This window comes from Taudactylus pleione, unplaced genomic scaffold, assembly GCF_031769625.1.
Source record: "Taudactylus pleione unplaced genomic scaffold, aTauple2 ptg000005l, whole genome shotgun sequence".
In the NCBI taxonomy this organism is placed as follows: Eukaryota; Metazoa; Chordata; class Amphibia; order Anura; family Myobatrachidae; genus Taudactylus; species Taudactylus pleione.
In genome coordinates, this window is record NW_028284408.1 from 6577797 (window position 1) to 6600168 (window position 22372).

Below are 22372 nucleotides of genomic sequence, written 5' to 3' on the forward strand. Positions count from 1 at the left end.
GTCCCAGACTAAAGAGATCAGTTCAAAGGAGATTGCACACTGTCTGACTCATTTTTTTCACTTTTTTACTGACACAGTTGCGAGCAACATTAACTCTGTTTTATGCTTGTAACTGATCTTTATTCTGTTGCCACAGTTTTAATGGTATTTTAATATTAGCTCTGATATACTTAATATATTTTATTATTGTGTTTCTGGATCATGCATTGTCTATATGTGTACATTTAAAGCTTGTAGTAATAATACCAATACATATTTTTATATTGCAACTCAATAACAGCACCTTAATATATTTTCTAGGTAACAGAACTCGCCTGTACAATTAGAAAATGAAAAAATCCTATTTAAATTTAAGAGGGGTTACTATGGGATTGTGAATATAGTGCAATAATGAGTAAGGCGCCTCAATTTAATTTCTCAAATAGATAAACAAATCATGTATTTGACATATGTATGACAGATTGATTGAAAGTAAGATGTATTTACAGTGTATTAATTAGTGCTCTGAAAAAGCTAGGATTTTTAAAAGTATTATTTTATCTTCTTTCTCAATGCTTAGGGGTAAATTTAATAAGTGTTAGTTTTGGTTTTAAAAACCATCAGGCATCGACAATGGTTTAGGGGTCTTTTCATCATCACATAATTTCTACAAAAGCAGGTGAAAATGAACATTTACACCTGCAATTATAGAAATTATGTATCCGTCCATTCATCAAAAAGGTAATGCAGTAGATATCATAGATATCTTCTGCTTTCCTTTCTCTCCTGGAATTGCCCTCTGTCCCTATATACTACTATGGGGACAGAAATCTTCAAGCTCCGAAAATACTATATTTTTGGAGCTTGACTGCGGGAACATTCACCAACTTCAGATGGGGTTTGCTCCTGCAACCTGCTCCTTCTTTATGGAAAGGAGTTCCAGGTTGTGTAGAGGGATCCTTTCAGGGATCCCCCTAATTTTCAATAACCAGCAATAGGCTGAACCAGCCTGGACTGGAGATACTATAGCTGGGAAACATGCAGCATGGAGTCCTCTTGTCACAGTGGCAGGTAGCCCCCAACTGGTCAGCCAAGGCCTGTAGTCCCTAGGGAAGAGGGAACCCCCTAAATATTGTGTCCTCCCTTTATTAGGAAAACCAGCCCTACTGTAGTTTAGAGTGTGGGAACTGATGCAAACTGACCAATCAGCATGACCCCATTCATTGCTATGAGAGTGTCCACAAATGACCTCTAGTTCATGTATTATATTTTGCCAAGTCCCATGGAATGCCTACAGTACATGGACCAAGTGTCCTTTAGTATTGAGATAGTAATAAATGGGTGAACAGGAGTGAGTGGGCATTTGATTATTTAATATTATGCTTTTTCTCTGTGATCTGACTTAATTTTAATATTATTTGCAGTACAAGTGCTAGCGAGCCCTTGATGCTCATGCATGCTGGCACTTGTTCTCAAAGTGCCATCATGCCCTGGCAGGCTTGCTGAGACATGTAGTATACATAAAAGAACAATATTAATTAATAATATTTACATCTATGACCTCCGCATCTAAAGTCCCAGGGTTGTGGACAAGAACTCTGGGCTGGCTTTCAGCCAGGTACTGATTGCCTTATTGGAGGAGGTATCCTATATTTGGGGGGGTCACCATTTCCCTAGGGATTCCAGTTTTTGGTTCACTAGTCTGACTGGTTGCTACTATGGAAAGGGGACCTCATGCTGCATGTTTCCCCTGCTGTATTGACATACACAAAATTGTAATACAATTATTAACATTTTTAACATTTATTTTCATTGAAACATCTGCATCCCTGTATGGTTGGGAATAAACACAGTATGGAAACAAAATTAATCATTAAGAAATAAACAAAAATGTAAGCCACAGTGATATAATATATGCATGAAATAGTGTATATCTGTGGCACCACTACTTCAGCACAAATGTTCAAAGGGGACACAATATATGAATAAGTTGGGTAGAGATCCCAGCCATTGGGATGCCACTGGTCAGAATCAGTGCCGGCGCTACCACTAGGCAAACTTAGGCAGCTGCCTAAGAGGGCTGGCCCTGCAGGGCGGTAGTGTGGACCGCACATAAGTGCAGTCCGCACTACCTACTAGGAACAAACACAGAGCCGATGGCAACCTCAGCTGTGTGTTTGTTTTAGCAGCCGATGAGAGTCAGACAGACTCTCATCGGCTGCTGCGCCCACTGCCAGAGCCGGGCTGGAGCTCACTAATGAGCTCAATTTTCCAGCTCCCGTAGTGGGTGATGGGATAGACATCATGATGTCATGAAGTCTCTCCCAACATGCAGAGCGGGCCTGCCTGGGGGACAGAGGAGCAGACGCCGGAGCGGGGATTAAGGCAAGTGGAGTTTTTTTTATTTTTTCCGTGTGTGATTGGCTGGGATTATTACTGGGGGGGGAAATCACTACTGGGGCACTGCTGGGGGGAGGCTACTACTGGGGACACTGCACAACTACTACTGGGGGCACTGCTGAGGGGGAAATCACTACTGGGGGCACTGCTGGGGGAGGATACTACTGGGGGCATGATTACTATGGGGGCATTGCTAGGGGTGGCTACTACTGTGGGCATGACAACTGCTGGTGGGAGACTAGTACTGCGGGCACTGCTGGGGGAGGCTACTATTGGGGGCACTATTACTACTGGGGGCATTGCTAGGGGGGAGGCTACTACTGGGGGCATGACTACTACTGGGGGCACTGCTGGGGGGATTCTACTGGGGGCTCTGCACAGGGGGACTAATACTGGGGGCACTATATATGGGGCACTGAACAGGGGGGACTAGTACTGGGGGCTCTATATAAAGGGCACTGCACATGGGGGGACTACTACTGGGGGTATTATGTAAGGGGCACTGCATTAAGGGAAAACAGAGATGGACTGGTGTGTGGGGCAGGGGGCACTGTGCCACTAATTTGAGTGGTTTGGGCTGACATCTAGGCAGCTAAGCAATATGATATTACATCATAATACCATGACTTATGAGGTTTTAAGTCACTGACAGTCAGGCAATGCTTTTGCGGGCACTGGTCATAGCCATTATGTTGGCTAGCCAGGCACCTTCTCAGCAGCATATACACTTAATAATGGGCCTCTTTTCCACCAGTGTGCCCTTTCTACATGCCAGTTTTCCCTGTTTTGTAATGATGTAAGAATGATCACATATTATATTACATAGTGTAGGAAATACATTTAATTTAAAGTTTTTAAAGACAATGGCTTAAAACAAAGCACACATAAGATGACACCACTCACCAATCTTTTAGAAGTGAATGTCCTGGCATATTCTGACTGAATTGCCAGCAGACTTCCAGATAGGAATTGCATATGGCTAGCATAGTAGAGACACATTTGTAGCTCTTATCTCCACTGAATTTATTGAGGAGTCAAAGATTCTCATAAACATCTGATTTGCATAGGCATCTCTTATGAAAATGTGATTAGACATTATGGAATATTTTGGGGAGATAAAAGTGCTCTGCATTCTGTGTTTTAGGTTCTTACATTTTGTGAGTCAAAAATCTACAGCTATACAGCTATTAATACATTCTTCTAGACCTGAACTTGGGTTCATGTTGGCCTGTTCATCTATAATATCATCATTTAGACCCTTTATGGTATTGATGCCCCTTAACAGCTACAGTATATTCTACTCAAAGTCCCCATCCATTGTCCAAATGTAATTGTATTCCTTGATTGAAATTAGCAAGCTTAGAGGCAAATTTACTAAGCTCAAATGACATTGAATGAAGCAATATTGGCCGTGAACTGCATATTTGGAATTTACTAAAGGCTAAGCTCATCCTACTTTGCTCCATTCAAAAAGGAAAAATTGGTCGAGAACACTTGAAACTCGGATGGTAACATCTTTTCGGACACATGCACCATCGGTCCAACTCAGGAGCATTTTGCCATAGACATCAATTGTACCTGGAAATTTACTAAGGATTCGTATTTGTTATAATGGCCAAAATTTAGAGCAAATAGGCTGCAAAAGATGCCAAATAGAGATCTCAAATAGAACACCTTTTTCAATTCGAGTTTGACATATAAACATACTTAACCATCACTAACAAGTAACAACTCTGCACGCATGGATCAGGGAGATCCGTGATACATGCATCTGTGTGTTGAAAAAAAACACAGATGCACAGACAGATAAGTGAGACCCATCTCTGCTTCTTTGTTTAAAAAAATTAAAACCTGTGTTAAAATAAATAAAAAAAATGGTGTGGGCCCCTTCCCAAAAGAACAACCAGCACCAGGCTTTGGAGACCCTGTACTGGTTGTGTTAAATACAGGGGACAAATGACATAGGGGTCCCCAGTATTAAGCACAACCAGCACAGGCTATTCAGAACCATCCCTAGTTACCAAAATACAGGGGACAAACAATGGAGGGGGTGCCCTGTATTTAGCACAACCTGCACTGGGCTCTGATCCAGTCCTGGTTCTGAAAAGACAGGGTACAAAAAGTGTAGCGGTCCCCTGTATTTTCCATAACTACCTGTAGTATTACTGCAAAATAAATACTTTAAAAACCACAGAACACACACCGTGAAAGTAAAAGTTTAATACAACATACATGCAAATACATTTGCACACTCACACTCACTATCTCTCATACTCACCTATGTATCACTGAAACCATTTATGTCCCCTTCTCCAGTAGAAATCCATAGGTACCTGTGAAAAAATCCATACTCAACTCTCCCTATATGTGGATCACATCCTCTTCATTCCATGTAGGCATCCATAGGGCTTGGCAAAACAACAAACCGAAAATATGTGCACCAGCAGTCATTAGTACTGTATTCTAAGGACAGTTTTATATGAATCACTATAGAAATCCCGGTGCTGAGCACTCATTGGCTGAGAGAAGCGAGCCTTCTGCCTCTCAGTCAATGAGCGGATCCCTCCATTAAAGTCAATAAGAACTGCCAAAGTAACCTTAAGTTACGGTTGTGATTCTCACCGAGTTGGTCAAATTTGAATGCTAAATACAAATGAATAATACAAATGATATCGAATGATGACACCATCGAAAAAATGACAGCAACTCGGCAGCTTAGTAAATTCAGTAACCTGTTAAAAAAACGAAACACATGAATATGGACGATGTCCCAATAAAAATTGGCAGCTTAGTAAATTTACCCTGTAGTCTAGAGTTAATCAGTAGATACAGGGCCTGATTCAGAGATGGGCGCTCCAAATGAGCGCTCGCTCTGAATCAGGGCGGTTTTTTTTCTGTTTTTTTGCGGCCTCCTGGCCGCTCGCATAGCTGTGGGTGACCACCCACAGCTATAATGAGCGGCCAGGATGATGGTTGTGATGGTCAAGACCATCGCAACCATCGGCTTGTGATGAGACCCTTGTGGTAGGGTCTCATGGCCGCAAGCACCAGAGAGCTTCTGGCTCTAATAGATGTCAGTGGGGCCGCTCACAAACAGCAGCTGTTCACTTGGGAATGCCTCCATTTGTGAAGCCCCCCCCGGCCATGCCTACCAAACGGGGCGAGCTGTCAATCACCATCGACAGCTCACCCCCTTTGGTGCAAGACCCAGAGCGACCGAGCACCCATCACTAGCCGGGTCTCGCGCATGCACACGACGGAGCTGGCTCCATCGTGCGCATGCCCAGTGGGCAAACATCGACCCGAGCGCTCAGCGCTTGCGACCGGGTCTGAATCAGGCCCGCAGTTCTATGTGGGTCATCAAATATAGGCAAAAATAAAAAAAGTCAAAATTAATCCCACTTTCAGCAAATCAGTAGCATAGGTTCTGGGATGCATCTGAAAAAATTACAAAAACTACATGTATTGCCTCCAGTTTCCATCAAACTTCTCTGGCAACTGAATTTTGGCTCAGGGCCAGCATTGTTGATTGGCCCAGAAACTACTTTTACAGGAGGAGCTATCTCTAAATCCTAAATCCTGGCCACATGGCTGTCATTTTCCCCTTTAATGTGTGTATTGCTTGAATTAAAGCTGCTTCTACTATACATTCTGACCGATCTGATACACTAATAGTCAGTCCAAGAATCATTTTTGATGTCTTTTGCAAACCGCAGGACACTGCTGGAAGTTTGCAGGCCTCCTTTTTTTCCTGCCAGTAGTCAAACAGACTGTCAGACATGACTATTTGGATGTTATCATTAAAAATTTAAAATAGTCCTCAACCATTCTTTGAATGGTGACCATATTATATGGAGTCATGGTAGAGGTCTCATTAATTGTAGGCAATTATTTTAGACCCAACCAGATGTAAAAACTTGGTTATGTTGACTCATCTGCATCACCAGTAGGTCTTTTCGGATAGTTTAGTTTTTTCTCGGCAGATGCACTTGCTGGAGAAACTGAAGGAGAAGCCACCGCTGCATCACGTGCCACTTGAGCTGACAATTTGCTTACCAACAACTCTTTGCATCTCTTCAGATCTGTCTTGAAATAAAAGACATGACTTAAACCTTAAATCTTAAATCTTGTGTTTGCTCTGTTTAGCTTGTCCACATATCTGCGTTAAGTGGACAGTGGGTACAACAGCATTCTGGAGGCCACTAATTAAGTTTTTTTTAATGTCCCTGTACAGTTTGGGAATTGATTTTTTAGAAAAGTGGAATCTAGATGGGATTTGGTAGCAGGGATACAGGACCTCAATTAACTATCTAAAACCTACTGCATTATTGGGGGATATTGGATGCACATCTAATACCAGCATAGATGTTATGGCATTGTTGTGCAACTGGGTGACTGCTGTCATACTTGCTCCCACTTGCAAAGGACTGTTTAACAGTCAATTGTTTTTAAAGTACTTCAAGTAGTCTTCCTAATCCCTTTCTGGGATGAAAATCCACTCTCATCAGCAGCAGTCGGCATAGAATTCAAGGATTCTTCTGGGGCAAGGACTGATGTGAATGATTTAAATATTTTTTGTAAGTGCCTCACCTCCTCCCATATAAATTTGCTTCCTGATGTCTCATGTTGGAAGTTGAACTGCCACAGCTGCTGCAATCTTTGACATGCAGTTGCTGAATGACAAAAATGTCCAGAAACATTTATGGCCACAGACAGCATCTCCTGCATACCCCTTTAATTTAAAAAAATATTTCGGAACCACCAAGTTGATTTTGTGGGCAAAACATAGGACATATTGTTTACCCATTCACTGCCCACCTCCCTCAAAAATTTGCTTTGGAATAAAAATGTTTAATTAAATTACTACAAATCAACCCTTCCTGTCGCTGCCTTCAACTACATACATACTTTATCTTCCTCGGGCCTCTTGATTAATGAAAACATATGTTTCCTTATGTGGCATGTTGAAAGATGAACTGCCGCGTGTTTGTGCTGCCCACAGCTGCCACTTAGCTTAGTCAGGCAGCTAGCTGGGTGCAAATTTTGGGCCTAAACCAGATGAAAACAATATTGTGAGGTGGTCAAAGTTGACTGGAATCGAGTGGAAATTAATGTTATTGAGGTTAGTAGTACTGTAGGAACAAAAAAAGCCCAAATTATGTGATTTTAGCAGTTTTTAGAATTTTATTTTAATATCCAAAACCAAAACCAAAACACGCAAGGGCGGTTTTGGCAATACCAATCTAGATCCAAAACACAAAGGAGATATATCTCCAAAACCAAAACCATAACACGGGGGTCGGCACACATCCCTAATGAAATGTGTAATATTTTATATGGGATGATGGCAGCAAAAAAACACAGGCTACAAAAAAAATTTACAAATTTGCTTGACAGTGGTGCAAGCAGTCAAAGCCATAGGCCACACTAAGCTGGATGTGGAGCCCTGCACAAAATGCTTCAGTGACATAAATATGGCACAAAAGTTGGAGGCAGACAGGTGGCGGGCCTCCTTCTGAAATGCAGTACTGTACTAGGAGTGTGAGGAACCATTGTGGGCATCATTCCAGCTGAGATTGTCCAGACCCTCAATGTCCATTAGTCGGTTGATCCACATGATTTGGTGAGTTACTATACTTTTGTCTAAGCTCACATTGTTATGTTAATTGTTTGCATACATGTGTCACACATACATGTGTTACAGTCATCCTTAGGTGAAAGGTGCATTAATGTCTCCAATATCACTAGTCAGTAATGTGCTCTAGGTTACACCTAATGGTGTTAAATTACACAAAAGATGACAGTGGACCCATGGCAGCAGCAACACGTATGTAACATATAAACTTGTGTGGCCATGGTGTATAGTAACCAAAACCTTTTTAAACATAGTTTGCAAATTACATTGTATTTTATTCAATGCCTGTTTTCTGTTTATTCACACCAACACAAGAAAAGGCATCACAATCAAAGAATATCATCATTGAGGATGATGAGAAGGCAGTTAATTTATATGTAACATTGTTTTTAGAAAATGCTTTTCAATGTGTAGTTCCATCAAGTACTGTGGCCTCCACCATTGCCGCATCATCCACTTCAATATGCACCAAGTCTTCAGGTCACTGAACATTCATGGGACACATCCACTCCACCTTGTGCAGAGCCAGTTGGGAAGTTCATGTTTAAAATCAAAACACAAAAATGGTAAAGTACCTTTTCCTTCTTACAGCCAGGATTTATATGTGTGACTTTATAGGCACTTTTTCCATTTGGCTTAAACCAAAAGGTTACTCAGAAATCCGATGATCGACTGATCTGTGACTGATGCTTCATCTTTGTACATAGTTGTTTGGATTGTGAAGCCTCTTGTTGGCACCTCAATACAAATCCTGGTGGCTGCCACATATGCATATTTTTGCACAGCCACGGTGCAAAGAATCACAGTTGCGATAGAATTGTCTAGAGATGTGTGGGTTCGGTTCTCAGAGAACTGACAACAATTGAATTTAGGGGTTCTGAGTTGAACTGAGTCCGAGTTTGGAATCACTTTGGGGTATGGATTCAAACCATTTCCCAGTTTAGTACTCAGATTTAAAAATGGAACTCAGGTATTGGATTGCATGTAAACAGGACAAAATTATATAATTTTAGCTGTTTTGTTTATTCTTTTTTATTTAAAAAAATACTGATCCAAAACCAAAACACGTGAGAGTGGTTTTGCAAAACTAAAACATGAAGATGAATCTGGATCCAAAACCAAATCACGAGGGTTGGCACACATTTATAGAATTAGTGTACATCTCTGAATCAGGCCCATAGATTGCTAGTTTGCTACATACCATATTGTTATTATTCACTTCATATAAGTATCTGTTTTGTAGTACGGGTGCACTTTCTATTTTTTTGTAAAACTACCTTGTACTTTGATGTTTACTACATGTGACATTTTTATAAACACTTTTAATCAAACATCTGTTTCTTTTTTTACACATATCTAAATGCTTTAACTATGTATGACATTTTAGGAATCATGTTTTCACATTTCACACATTTAACAAACTGTGGAAGGGTAGGTTATTTCAAAATAACAGTAGTAGTACTAGATTTTGGGCTGCTCACTAGAAATAGTAGCTGAGCCAAAGTTGCATTTATATAAACACCACCTCTATAGTAAGGGAGGTATTCTTGTTAACACACATAGTTGGACTTTATCACTGATGACATTGAACAATTTGTATATGTATAGCTTCACATATGACACCTTATTAAATGTCCTTTTAACATACAAGAACGTTAGCCAAATAAGCATTTACTCAATGTACCTAATGGTGTTAAGTATACTTATAGGTGAAAATGTTGTTAATTAGTGACTTCCTGAGCTACCTCCCACTTTTGGTGCTCTGAAAGTCACCTGATGGTAACAAGACATTTATCTGCTCACTGTCTATTGCATAATCTAAGGGAGGAAGCAGCTGTAATGCCAGATTATTCAATACACAGCATTAGAGCACAATATCAGACTCTTTGCTAGGACTATATATCACTAATCCACTTGATTTGTCAAGTCACCTGGACCTATATTTTAATATTCCAAAAGTATATTGTATCACTTCTCTATTGATATTGTGTGCCTCATTATACTTATGCTCTGCAGGAGTCTGCGAAAGTGACAACAGTCAGGTGCAAGGAGTAACAGCCATAGCCTGAATCACCTATAAACACAAAATATCATTAGGGGTTTAATTGAATTACAATGCACATATTTTAATCAGAATCCGATGACTCCACAGGATCTGAACATTTTTATTTTCAAAGTAGTGTCCTTAATATTCAATAATTTTTTTTCAACATTTTGACAACAATTCAGGCATGCAGTAGACATATCTTTTAGTGTTGCAGCTGTGACATTTTTCACTTCATCATCTGTTGAGAAGTTATTTATGTGCAGTTTTTTTTTCAGGATTGGGAATGCCCAAAAATCTCAGGGCACTAAGTCTGGGCTATATGGAGGGTGCTATCGATTAATTAGTGCTGCTAATGCAACAGCAGCAACATGTGGTTGGGCATTTTCTTTGAGCAAAAAACAGTGTTTGTGGTTTTTTCTTCTTCATGGCTCCACGCAAATGGGTTTTCAGGACATTTGCATTGTAATCATCATTAATTATCTGTCCATGGGGAACCCAGTGCTGTAGGATCATACTGTGCACATCAAAGAATGGCAGAAGCATGACTTTACACGCCAAAGGAATCACACAGATTTTTTTGGTCAGAGGCAAATTTGCGTGTTTCCATACACTGGACTGTTTGGATTCCGGACCATAATGACAAATCCATGATTCATCACACATCACAAACAATGTCAGGAAATTGGGTATCCTCTGACTTTAAAACAGTATTCTTGATAGATTCAACTCATAGTCGCATCTGTTCTTCAGTGAGATTTCTGGGTTTGTGCCACTCAAACTAAAATAAGAAATGAAATTACGATCATTAAGGCTGGTGCCTTAATGGACATGTTCCTTGCGCAATACAGATATGGTACACCCTGTGGATATACCCTGTGAATAACTGCAGATTCACAGAGTGAGATTGCTGTCACTCACAGAAGGGTGGAGCTGCTAATTCACAGAATTATGTGCTCATGGGAATACACACATGCAGTCTATGCAAATAAGGTCTGATCAGTTATGTGGCACGCGCATCCCACTCAGGGCCCACAATCTTCCTATTCATTTACCACAACAATCCCACTGGGTTCCAACACTCCATACATCCATCTCATTTAGAATACACATTCAGCTACTTAATTTCTAAAACTATCATATTCTGTCTATGCATGTACACTATCTTCACCTCTAAGCTGGTATAACTTTCCCAATCTCTAAAGCTGTGTGGTCTCCTAACTGTGCTAGTTCTTTCTTCTCTCATCCGCACAAATCTGTCTTTTCCCATCTGTGCTGCCCTGTCTCCCTGCCACTTTTTATTCCTCCATCTACACCACTCTGCCCTCCCCCCAACCATGGCAATGTCTTCCTCCTTTTCTGCACCAATCTGTGCTAGTCTGTATTCTGTCATCCATACCAATCTGTCTTTACCCATCTGTGCTGCTCTGTCTTCCCCCATCCATACCACAGTGTACCCATATCCATGTCTCTGTTCACACAAACTGTGCCTCTCCCCTGCATCCACAACCCTGTTTTCCACACATCTGCATCACTTTGTCCCCCCTATCTGCACCACTGTTTGCCTCCTATCTACATCACTTTGGCTCCTTCTTATCAGTGCTGCTTAAGCTCCCCCCTCTCCATGCTTATATGTCCCCATGCACACTGATCTGTGTCTTCCCCATCCACTCCACTCTTTTCCCTTCTGTGCAGCTCTATCTTCTGCTCAGACCTCAGTTGCATAGACTGCATGTGTGGATTCCAATGAGCACACAATTCTGTGAATTAGCAGCTCCACCATTTTGTGAGTGACAGCAATCTCACTCTGTGAGAGTGCTGGATCTGCAGTTAACCACAGGGTGTGATGGCATACCATATCTGTATTGTGCAAGGAACACGTCCATTAAGGCATCAGCCTTAATGATCATTATTTCATTGCTTTTTTTAGTTTGAGTCACACAGATTCAGAAGGTTTTGTGAAATTTCAGTTCATGTCTAAGAAGCCTTAATGGGACATGTGAAACTGTAAGGTTTTTGTCTATGGAATTTCATAGCTTTTTTAAAATTCATTAACTATCAGTGTTTGGAGGTGCAAAAAGGGCCATCTGCAGGTGAGAAGGGCAACAAAATGGTACACAAGCGTAGGTGGAAGAGGGGCCAACACAGGAAGTGGTATGGGAGGTGCAGAGTGCAAGACAGTTGCAGGGGTACGCAGTAGGCATGCAGGGTAGTGGCAGCAGTGGTGGTGCAAAGCAGTGGCAGTGGTGCAGTGCAAAGGGTGCATAAGCGGGTGACAGAAGGCTCACAGTCACTGTTCATGCACCAGAGAAAATAAAATCAATAAGTCAAAGATGCACGAATGCAGCAGTGAGATCCATCTATGCATCTATGTTAAAAATTGAATGTGTAAAATAAAAAAAAGGTGCCCCATCCCCACAAAACACAACCAGCACTGGGATTTTAATGGCCAGACCTAGTTGTGCTTAAATACAGGGGACAAATGACATAGGGGTCTCCAGTACTTAAGCACAACCAGCACCAGGTGGGCTAGTAAGAACCAGCCCTGGTTGCCAAAATACAGGGAGCAAATGATGTAGGGGTCCCCGTACTTTGTGCAACCAGCACTGGGCTCTGATCCAGTCGTGGTTCTGAAAATACAGGGGGGGTATAATGAGTAGGGCCCCTTGTATTCTTCATAACCAGAACTGCACTTTTTGTACTTAGGGGCTAATGCCACAGCCAGGGGACCCCTTTCACAGGGCACCCCAGTCGAAGCATTAACCCTGACTGCTAGTCACTCCAGGCCAGGGATTCCTGGGGAGCTGGGGACCCCCCAATAAATGGTCCCCCTCTCCAGGTCACCCCAGGCATAAACTGAAAGCCCTGGGCCATCCATAGAACTCCTGGGCTGTGGGTGCTGGGTTGATTATGTGATGTAACCCCTCCCCTTGAAGCATACCAGCCCCAAGCTTTTAAGGGATAGTCATGGTTGTGCTAAATACAGAGGACAAATGACATAGGGGTCCCCCATATGAAGCACAACCAGTACCAGGCATTTTAGAACCACACCTGGTTGACAAAATATGGGGGACAAATGATGTAGGGGTCCCCCGTATTCAGCACAACAAGCACTGGGATATTAGCTGGCTCTGTTTCTGCAAATACAGGAGGAAAAAATGCATAGGGTCTTCCTGTATTTACAAGAACCAGCCCCAGACTCTTTCTAGTGGGGGGTGATGCCAAATCCAGGGGAGCCATTTCACTGGGCCCCCCAGCTGCAGCATTATCCCTGACCACTAGTCAGCCCAGGTCAGGGATCACTGGGGAGCTGGGGTCCCCCACAATAAAGGGGTCAACCTCTCCAGGGTACCCCAGGCCCAGGATTATAGAACAGGGCTATCCCTGGCACTCCTGGGCGGTGGGTTCCAGGTTGATTGTGTAATATGTGGTGCATTTTAAAGACTTTTTTCTTTTGCAGGTGAACTATAGGTACCAGGAAGCCTCCCCCACATGCTGGCACTTGGAAAACCACAAGTACTAGGCAAGCGGGGAATTTTGGGCCCACTGGTAACTGTAGTACACCTGTAAAAGAAATATTAAAATGAACAGCCACCATTTTTTTAAATAAAATTTATTTTATATGAATCTTCACCTGGCTTGGATTTTGGCATCTTCACCTGGCAGGTGCCATTCCACCAGGGCCAACCCACCAGGACTTTGACGTCTTTGCCTAATGGGCAGCAGCCTGTGTCAGCTCTTTTACATGGCTACCAACCACTAGGACTTCTGGCATTTTTGCCTGGTGGGGACCAACCCATCAGGGCTTCAGCATCTTCACCTGGCAGGTGCCAACCCGCCAGGGCTTCAGCATCTTTACCTAGTGGGTGGCAGCTGTCTCAGCTATTTTGCATGGCCACTGCCCACTAGGACCTTTGGCATCTTCTTTTTTCAGGATCTTTTATTTTCTCCCTCTTGGCTGTTGGACTGCAAAACCACCTCCACGCTCTGGCTTATAGGGGGTGATGATGAGGGGGCAAGGTGCTGATGTTGCAAGCCATGGATGAGGGTGATTGCAGGGGTATATAGGAGCTAATGGGGCAGGGGCACAGAGGAAAGAGGGGTATAGAGTGGGTAGTGGGAGCAGGGGCAGAGAAGAGAGGGGTGTTCATGGGTATAGTGGAAGTAGTGGGGGCAGGTGCACAGAGGAGAGGGGGTGCAGGGGTATAGAGTGGGTAGTGGGTGCAGGGGCTAAGGAGAGGGGGTGTAGGGGTATAGAGGAGAGGGGGTGCGGTCATATATAAGAGGTAGTGGGAGCAGGGGCACAGAGGAAGGGGGTTTTAGGGGTATAAATGAGAGGAGGGTGCAGTGGTATATAAGAGGTAGTGGAAGCAGGGGCACAGTAGAGAGGTGCCATGGGCAAAGGATAGGTGCAGGGGTATAGAAGGGGTAGTGGGGGCAGGGGCACAGTTGATGGGGTGTATAGAGCTATAGAGGAGCTAATGGGGGCAGGGGCACAGAGGAGAGTAGGTGTAGGAGTATATAGGAGCTAATGGGGGCAGGGGCACAGATAAGAGGGGGTGTAGGTGTATAGAGAGGGCAGGGGTACAGAAGAAGAGGGGTGCTGGTGCATAAAGGAAGTAGTGGGGGCAGGGGCACAGAAGAGAGGGTGGCATAGATGAGGCATGGGCACAGAGGAGAAGGAGTGCAGTGGTACAGAGGAAAGTGGGGTGCAATGGTATATAAGTAGTGGGAGCAGTGACATAGAGTAGAGGCAAGGTGCAGGGGTATAGTGGAGGTAGTTTTGGCAGGGGCACAGATCTGAGGGGACATAGAGGAGGCACATGAAAAGAAGAGAGGTGCAGGGGTATAGATTAAGGGGTGTATAGGGGTATAGAGGAGCTTTTGGGGGCAGGGGCACAGAGGAGAGGAGGTGTAGGACTACAGAGAGGCTAGTGTGAGCAGGGGTACAGAAGAGAGGGGGTGCAGGGGTATAGTGGAGGTAGTGGGGGCAGGGGCACAGAGGAGAGGGTGCATAGAGGCAACAGGAACACAGAGGAGAGGGAGGATTCAGGGGTATAGAGGGTTGTGGTGGCAGGAGCAGAGAGGAGAGGGGGGTGCAGGGTTATAGAGGAGGTAGTGGGGGAAAAGGCATAGATGAGGCAGTGGCAGAGCAGAGAGGGGTGCACAGAGGAGGAGGTAGTGGGGACAGGGACACAGAGGAAAGGGTGGCATAGGCACAGAGGAAATAAAGTGCAGGGGTATAAAAGACAGGGGGCCATAGCAGAGGCAGGGGCACAGAGGAGATGGGGTGCAGGGGTATAGAGAGTTGTGGGGACATGAACACAGATGAGAGGGGGTGTTTGGGTATAGTGGAGGTAGTGGGGGCACAGGCACAGAGGAGAGATAGGTGCAGGGGTATAGAGGGGGCAGTGGGAACAGAGGCACAGAACAGATGGGGGTGCAAGGGGTATAGGGGGAATAGTGGGGTAGGGGGGCAAAGAGGAGGGGGCATAGATAAAGTAGGAGATGGGTGGGCAGGGTTTAGAGGGGGTAGTTGGAATAGGGGCACAGAACTGAGGGGGTGCAGGAGATAGTGGGAGTGGGGGCACAGAGGAGAGGAGGCATAGAGGCACAAAGGAAAGAGGGGGTGCAGGGGTATAGAGGAGTTAATGGGGGCATGGGCACAGAGGAGAGATAGGTGAAGGGGTATAAAGGGGGCAATGGGAACAGAGGCACAGAACAGATGGGGTGCAAGGGGTATAGAGGTAATAGTGGGGTAGGGGCTCAGAGTAGTGGGGGACAGGGGCACCAAAGAGGGGGTGTGAAGAAGTATAGAGGAACCATTGGGGGATGGAGCACAGAGGAGAGAGGGTGTAGGGGTATAGAGGGGGTAGTGGGAGCAGGGGCTCAGAAGAAAGGGGGTACTAGCATAAAGAGGCAGTAGTTGGGTCAGGGGCACAGAGAAGGGGCCAAAGATGAGGCAGGAGCACAGAAGAGAGGGAGTGCATGGGCACAGAGGAGAAGGAGGTGCAGCAGTATATAAGTGGGAGAAGGGACATAGAGTAGGCACAGGAAAAGGAGAGGGGTGCAGGGTGTAGTGGGGGAAGGGGCACAGAGGAGGGGGGTGTAGGGGTTTAGAAGAGCTAATGGAGCAATGGCACAGAGAGAGGTGTAGTAAAGAGGGGGTAGAGGGAGCTTTTGCACAGAAGACAGGGGGTATAGTGGAGGTAGTGGGGACAGGGACAAAGAGGAGACGGGTTCACAGAGAAAGAGGTAGTGGGGCAGGGGTACAGAGGACAGTGGGGCATTGGCACAGAGGATAAGGGGGTGCAGGGGTATAGAGGGGGTAGTGAGAGCAGGGGCACAGAACAGAGTGGGGTGCAGGGGGACAGAGGAGGCCACACACACTTTTCTACAACCTACCTCTATGTACAGCAGCAGGACAGGCTTCAAACAGGGGCAGGCACTCCACAGCTTTAGGCCCCACTTCCTGCCGATACATCCACAAATATTGGCATTATGTCAGCAAGGGGGTGGGATTTCCACCATCAGCTTCAATCTCTCTGATGGAGGGTACTATCAGCGGCCACCGGGAGAGTGCAGATGCTGGTGGCTGGGAAGAGGGCTATAGAACACACAGCTCCCCTGATACTTCCTTCTGCAGCCGAGGTGCAGGTGCCACATGGAATGGTGGGGATCGGGGTACTGCTTGCACTTCCATCCCGGGGTGCAGGTGCTGCCAGTGCCTGTATGGGGGGAGGGGAAATCGGAGGTGCCATTTGGAATGGGGGTTTGATTTTGTAGGTGCTGCTAGTACTGGGAGAGGATCGGAGGTGCCGCCTGTACTGGGGAGGAGATTGGAGGTGCAGGGTCAGGGAGCACATACTCCAACTTCTACCCCACTGGGTCAGCACCAGGTATAGTCCTCCCTGAGTCCCTCATTGACCGTAGCAGCACAAATTTTGTGATCACTGTTGTATTTGTTGCTGTATAATAACTAAAGGCTGCCATGTTTGTGCTCAAAATGAAGCCACAGTACATACATCCCCCTACTGGAAGCTCCTACTGTTGCTGTGCAACAAGTTGAAAAGTCCTATCTTTTCAATGGCATTCTTGAGGTAATAGTTTAAAAACTGTAACTTTCTAATTTACCTGAACCCAAAATCATGTACCCTGGCACAATAACTACTTAATAAATCAAACCCCAGTTTAAAATCGCCCCCTACGTTGAGTTTTGCCTTCCACAAAAAAACATATATTATAGCAGAAAAGGGTTCCTAATTGAGAGTGTCATAAAAATTTGACAGGTGGACACTTAGATTACTCCCAAATCCAAATTTTTCATGTTTTTGCCCTGAAATTTGGCATGCAGCACCCAGTCACAGTTCTACCCGGCCATGCCAAATTTCAGATCCACTGTTTGATAAAGTCAAGAAACAGCGTATCTAAATCATTCCAAATTAGGAATAAATCATCTACTGTATATACCGCGAGTAAATTAAAATCCTAGAAGCCATCTCTGGTACATTGAAAAAAATACTCTCTTCCTTGTCGAACATATAGGCATTAGCATAACTGGGTGCTACAGCAGAACCCATAGCACACACGTTTGTTTGAAGATAAAAAGCGCCATTGAAATAGAAGACATTTTTTGTCAAGATAAAGTCTAATAACTGAAGACAGAAATCTATAAATGCTATATCATATAGAGTACATTCCATCAATAATTTCCTGACAGCCTTCAAACCGTCACCATGTGGAATAATTGTGTATAGGCTAGACACGTCCACACAGATCATCCAAACACCCATAGGCATGGCAAGAACTTAAGGGACCTACTTGTGAAATCAGATATTACCAACAAGAGTGAGGTTATCACTACACATTTTTTGTCCAATAATAAACTTGGTTGTTTCAAATGTAATTGTGTCACTTGTAGGTATCTGATACAGGGTGATTCTTTCTTTCACCCCCATTCGGGTAAAAAATATCATATTCGCCATAGACTTACTTGCAATAGTTTCTATGTAGTATATCAGATAGTTTGCCCCTGTGGTCTCTTGTATGTGGGCAAGACACAGAACCTCATTCAGAGTCAGTTGAAGCGGACGCACAGTTGTACGCCACCGATGTTCACTATACTGCACATTGCTTAAAGTTCACAAACTAGCCGCTACGATCAGAAATTTCTCTCTCCTTGAACACAGCCAGGTCGGTAGTTTGAGTGACAGATTGAGGCATTTGTGGGTGGTAACAGGGGAAGGTGCTTGAAAACGGGGGAGTGGAGATCCGAACGCAGTCGTGCCAAATTATGCGAACGGCGTTTTATGGGAGTGCATATGGTTTATGGGAGTGCATAATTAACAAAGTAGCGTCATGGCACATGTGACATGGGAGGTTTTTACACTGACATGATCGTAGAGCTTAAGAGAGGGTATGGTCAACCTTAAGCTCTACGACATGTCCGATGGTTCCCGATGGTCTTGATTAATCTTTATATGTCCGGAGATGACGTGCAATGCGTACGGGAAGGGGACGTATTTTTTTGAATTCCGGCCGCATCCTCCCCTTGGTCGGGCAGCTACCGATCCGAACTTAGGGACGCAACTTGCGAGGGAATCATTTGCATATCCGGCCCTTTTTCTTGTACGACCGTGCGGCCGCTTCAACCGACTCTGAATGAGGTCCACAATGTAAGTTTAAGGAGCAGATGGCTACCCATCGTTCCACAATTAGAGCTGCCCTTGCTAGTGGTTCTAGTGTTCAGCCCATGGCTCGCCACTTTGTGGAGGCAAAACACAATTTGCGTGTCAGAAATATTGGATAATCGATCATGTCCCCCCATCATTAGATAGAGACTGAAGATTTCTTTGCTGTGAGGCACCATTTAGATGAAATTTCCCCTACCTGCTTGAATGAATCCTTAAGTCTGTTTTGATAAGTTTTTCTATGAATATTTCCTTATGTTTATGTGCATCTATCTTGCATATTAATGTTCAGTTTCTTTCATTATGTTTAATCTTGTTGCTATGGTGATGGTTCACGGGGTGTCATCAGCTGATCTGGGCCATGCGTGATGACGTCATTAAGCCGGCTCCGGATGCGTGCATGGTCCCGGTCCTATCGCGGCGTGTGCACTTGGGTGAAGCTATTTAAGGTAAACTGTATATGTATTTCTTTATTCTGTTGATAGTGTATCTAAAATTGAAACGTTGATGATTGACATCTGTGTATTTGCCTGTTTATTGTGCCGAGTGTCGCACCGGACTCCTACCTATATATATATATATATATATATATATATATATATATATGTCAGCTCTATTCTTCAGTGGTCTCAGCCCAATTTGTATGCAGTCTATAGCTCCCAAATCATTAGGCATGTCTGTGTGTGAGCCTACAGAATGTTATCCTTAACTTGTGCCCCTGTGACTTCTGGCTGGGCAAGCAGATACAGCTGTAGAAGAGGGTCTTTAGTGCTGCCATCACCTGGGTGAGATGAAGGGAGAATGCTGCTTGTAATATACCCTCCACTCAAGAGGACACTGACTGGACAGAGCCAGTGACAAAAACATTCAGAGCAGCCACCAGCTTGTGTAAATCTGATACTGCATATGACTGTTCAGTGTCAGGCTCAAGCTGAGTCTACATGTTCTGTAGGTTGTTACAATTGAGGCAGATCATCTTTATGTCCTCAACATCACCTACTGCATTGAGATTTAACAGCACACAAAAGAACCTAAGCCAGTTGTAGTAAATCTGGGGTTTCTATTGGTTTCTTTTTTAAATCGGTTGGGCCGATAGTCTATTGCCATCTAAACTTTTTTCTGCAAATTGCCATCCGATTTCACTTTACTAAATCCTTAGATTGCAAATCAAATGGAAAATTGCAGGAAAACCCCAAATCAACCCTTATTTATTCTACCCCTAGCAGTCACCAAGCATAATATCCTAAGTCTGCACCCCGAATTATAGTGTCATGGGGCGGGAATTTAACAAAAATAGAACTTGTTTGTAACTCATGAACTTGCTGCCACACTTTGAGAATTCTTGAGCTTTATGCTTGACCGAACACTCTTCCTGTTAGCTTATAGACAATTCTCCAATACATAGATAATCGATTGCCAGCTGCATATACCACCTAGTTAGTGCATAGAAAATGCACAACTAGCATGGCATATGGGACTCATTAGCTGCTGCGTCGTCCGAGGGAGTGGGCTGGAGCTTACTCATGAGCTCCGTGTTCCAGATCCCCCTGCAGCATGTGACGGGAGAGACATCATACAGCATGACGTCTCTCCCATGCAGGAGAAGAGCGGGCCAGGACTTGAACAGCGGGAGTCACGTCAGGAGCGGGGACCAGGTAAGTTGAATTTTTTTTGTTCTTTTGTGTGTGTGTGTGTGTAAGCCTGGCTCTATGGGGGTGGGCAATTAAATAGGGTGTGTCTGCTACTGGGGCACTTTATGGGGGGGTGCCCGCTACTGTATTGGGGTGGCCACTATTAGGGGCAATTTATGGGGGGTAGCCACTACTGGGAGCACTGTATAGGGGTAGCCACTACTGGGGGCACTGTATAGGGGGTCTACAACTGGGGACACTGTATAAGGGACTACTACTGGGGGCTACTACTGGGGGCACTGTTTAGGGGGCTACTACTGGGGGCAATGTATAGGGGGACTACTACTGGGAGCACTTTATAGGGGGACTACTACTGGGAGCACTTTATAGGGGGGACTACTACTAGTTACTATTACTGTGGGCACTGTATAGGGGGGACTACTACTGGGAGCACTTTATAGGGGGGACTACTACTAGTTACTATTACTGGGGGCACTGTATAGGGGGGACTACTACTGGGTACTATTACTGGGGGCACTGTATAGAGGGACTACTGCTGGGTACTATTACTGGGGGCATTGTATAGGGGACTACTACTGGGGGTCTACTACTGTTGGCACTATATAGGGGGGACTACTACTGGGGGTAATGCAGCATAGGGGGATTACTACAGGGGTATTACTACTGGGGGCACTGCATAAGGGGGGTAGGGGGGCACCAGTACATTACATTGCCAGGGGCGCTTGGATCCCTAGATACACCCCTGGTGATCAGTACCATTTGCTTTACTCCGGCTGTGCTGTACTCTGCTGTGTGGCTCAGCTGTAGTTGTGCTGAATCCATCAAGGGTCTGTGCTATCCTGGGACTGTGCTGTCCATCCAGGGTCTGTGCTTTGTCCATCCAGTGGCTGCTCCTGTACTCAGTGCTGTGGTGTGTCCATCCACTCCAGTGCTGTTGACACACCTGTCTAGTGTCCATCTGCTCCAGTGTTGCCAAAGCACCTGTCCAGTGTCCAACCACTCCAGTGTTGCCAATGTATCTGTCTAGTGTACATCTGCTCCAGTGTAAAAAAAAAATTATATATATATATATATATATATATATATATATATACACACATGTTTAAAAAATAAAACAAGTTTACAAAAGTAAGAAAAAAGTAAAAAAGGTGAAAAAAACACTTAAAAAAGTCAAGAAAAGTTGTTAAAAAGTTTACAAAATAAGTAAAAAAAAATTAAGAAATAATTGTTTTTGTTGTGCTGTACCTCAGTGTATTCCTAACAAAAGTATTGTGATGCTGCAGGCCATACACCATTGCATACACCATGCTGCAGGCCATACATCATTGCAGGCCATACACCATTGCAGGCCATACCCCAGAATGCATCCCGAATACACAAGTACTATGAGGCTGCAGACAGCACTACAGTGTATCCATGCAAGTACAATGATTCTGCAGATTGTACCCCAGTGTATCCATACAAGTACTGTGGCACTGCAGGCTTTACACCAGTATATCCATAGAAGTATTGTGACACTGCAGGCCATACCCCAGTGTGTAGCCCAAATGCACAATTACTGTGATGCTGCAGGCCGTACCTTAGTGTGTATTCATAACCCAAGTACTGTGCCACCTCAGGCCACACCCTTAGTGTGTATCTATATTACAGGTACTGTGACGCCTCAGGCCATACACTTAATGTGTATCCATAACACAAGTATTGTGATGCCTCAGGCCAGACCCTTAGTGTGTATCCATAAAACAAGTACTGTGATGCATCAAGCCATACCCCTAGTGTGTATTCATAACTCAAGTACTGTGGTGCCTCAGGCTGTACCCCAGTGTGTATCCCTAACATAAGCACTGTGACACCTCAGGCCATACCCCAGTGTGCATTAATAACACAAGTGCTGTGTTGCCTCAGGCCATACCCCAGTTAGTATCCATAACACAAGCACTGTGATGCCTCTGAATGTACCCTGATGTGTATC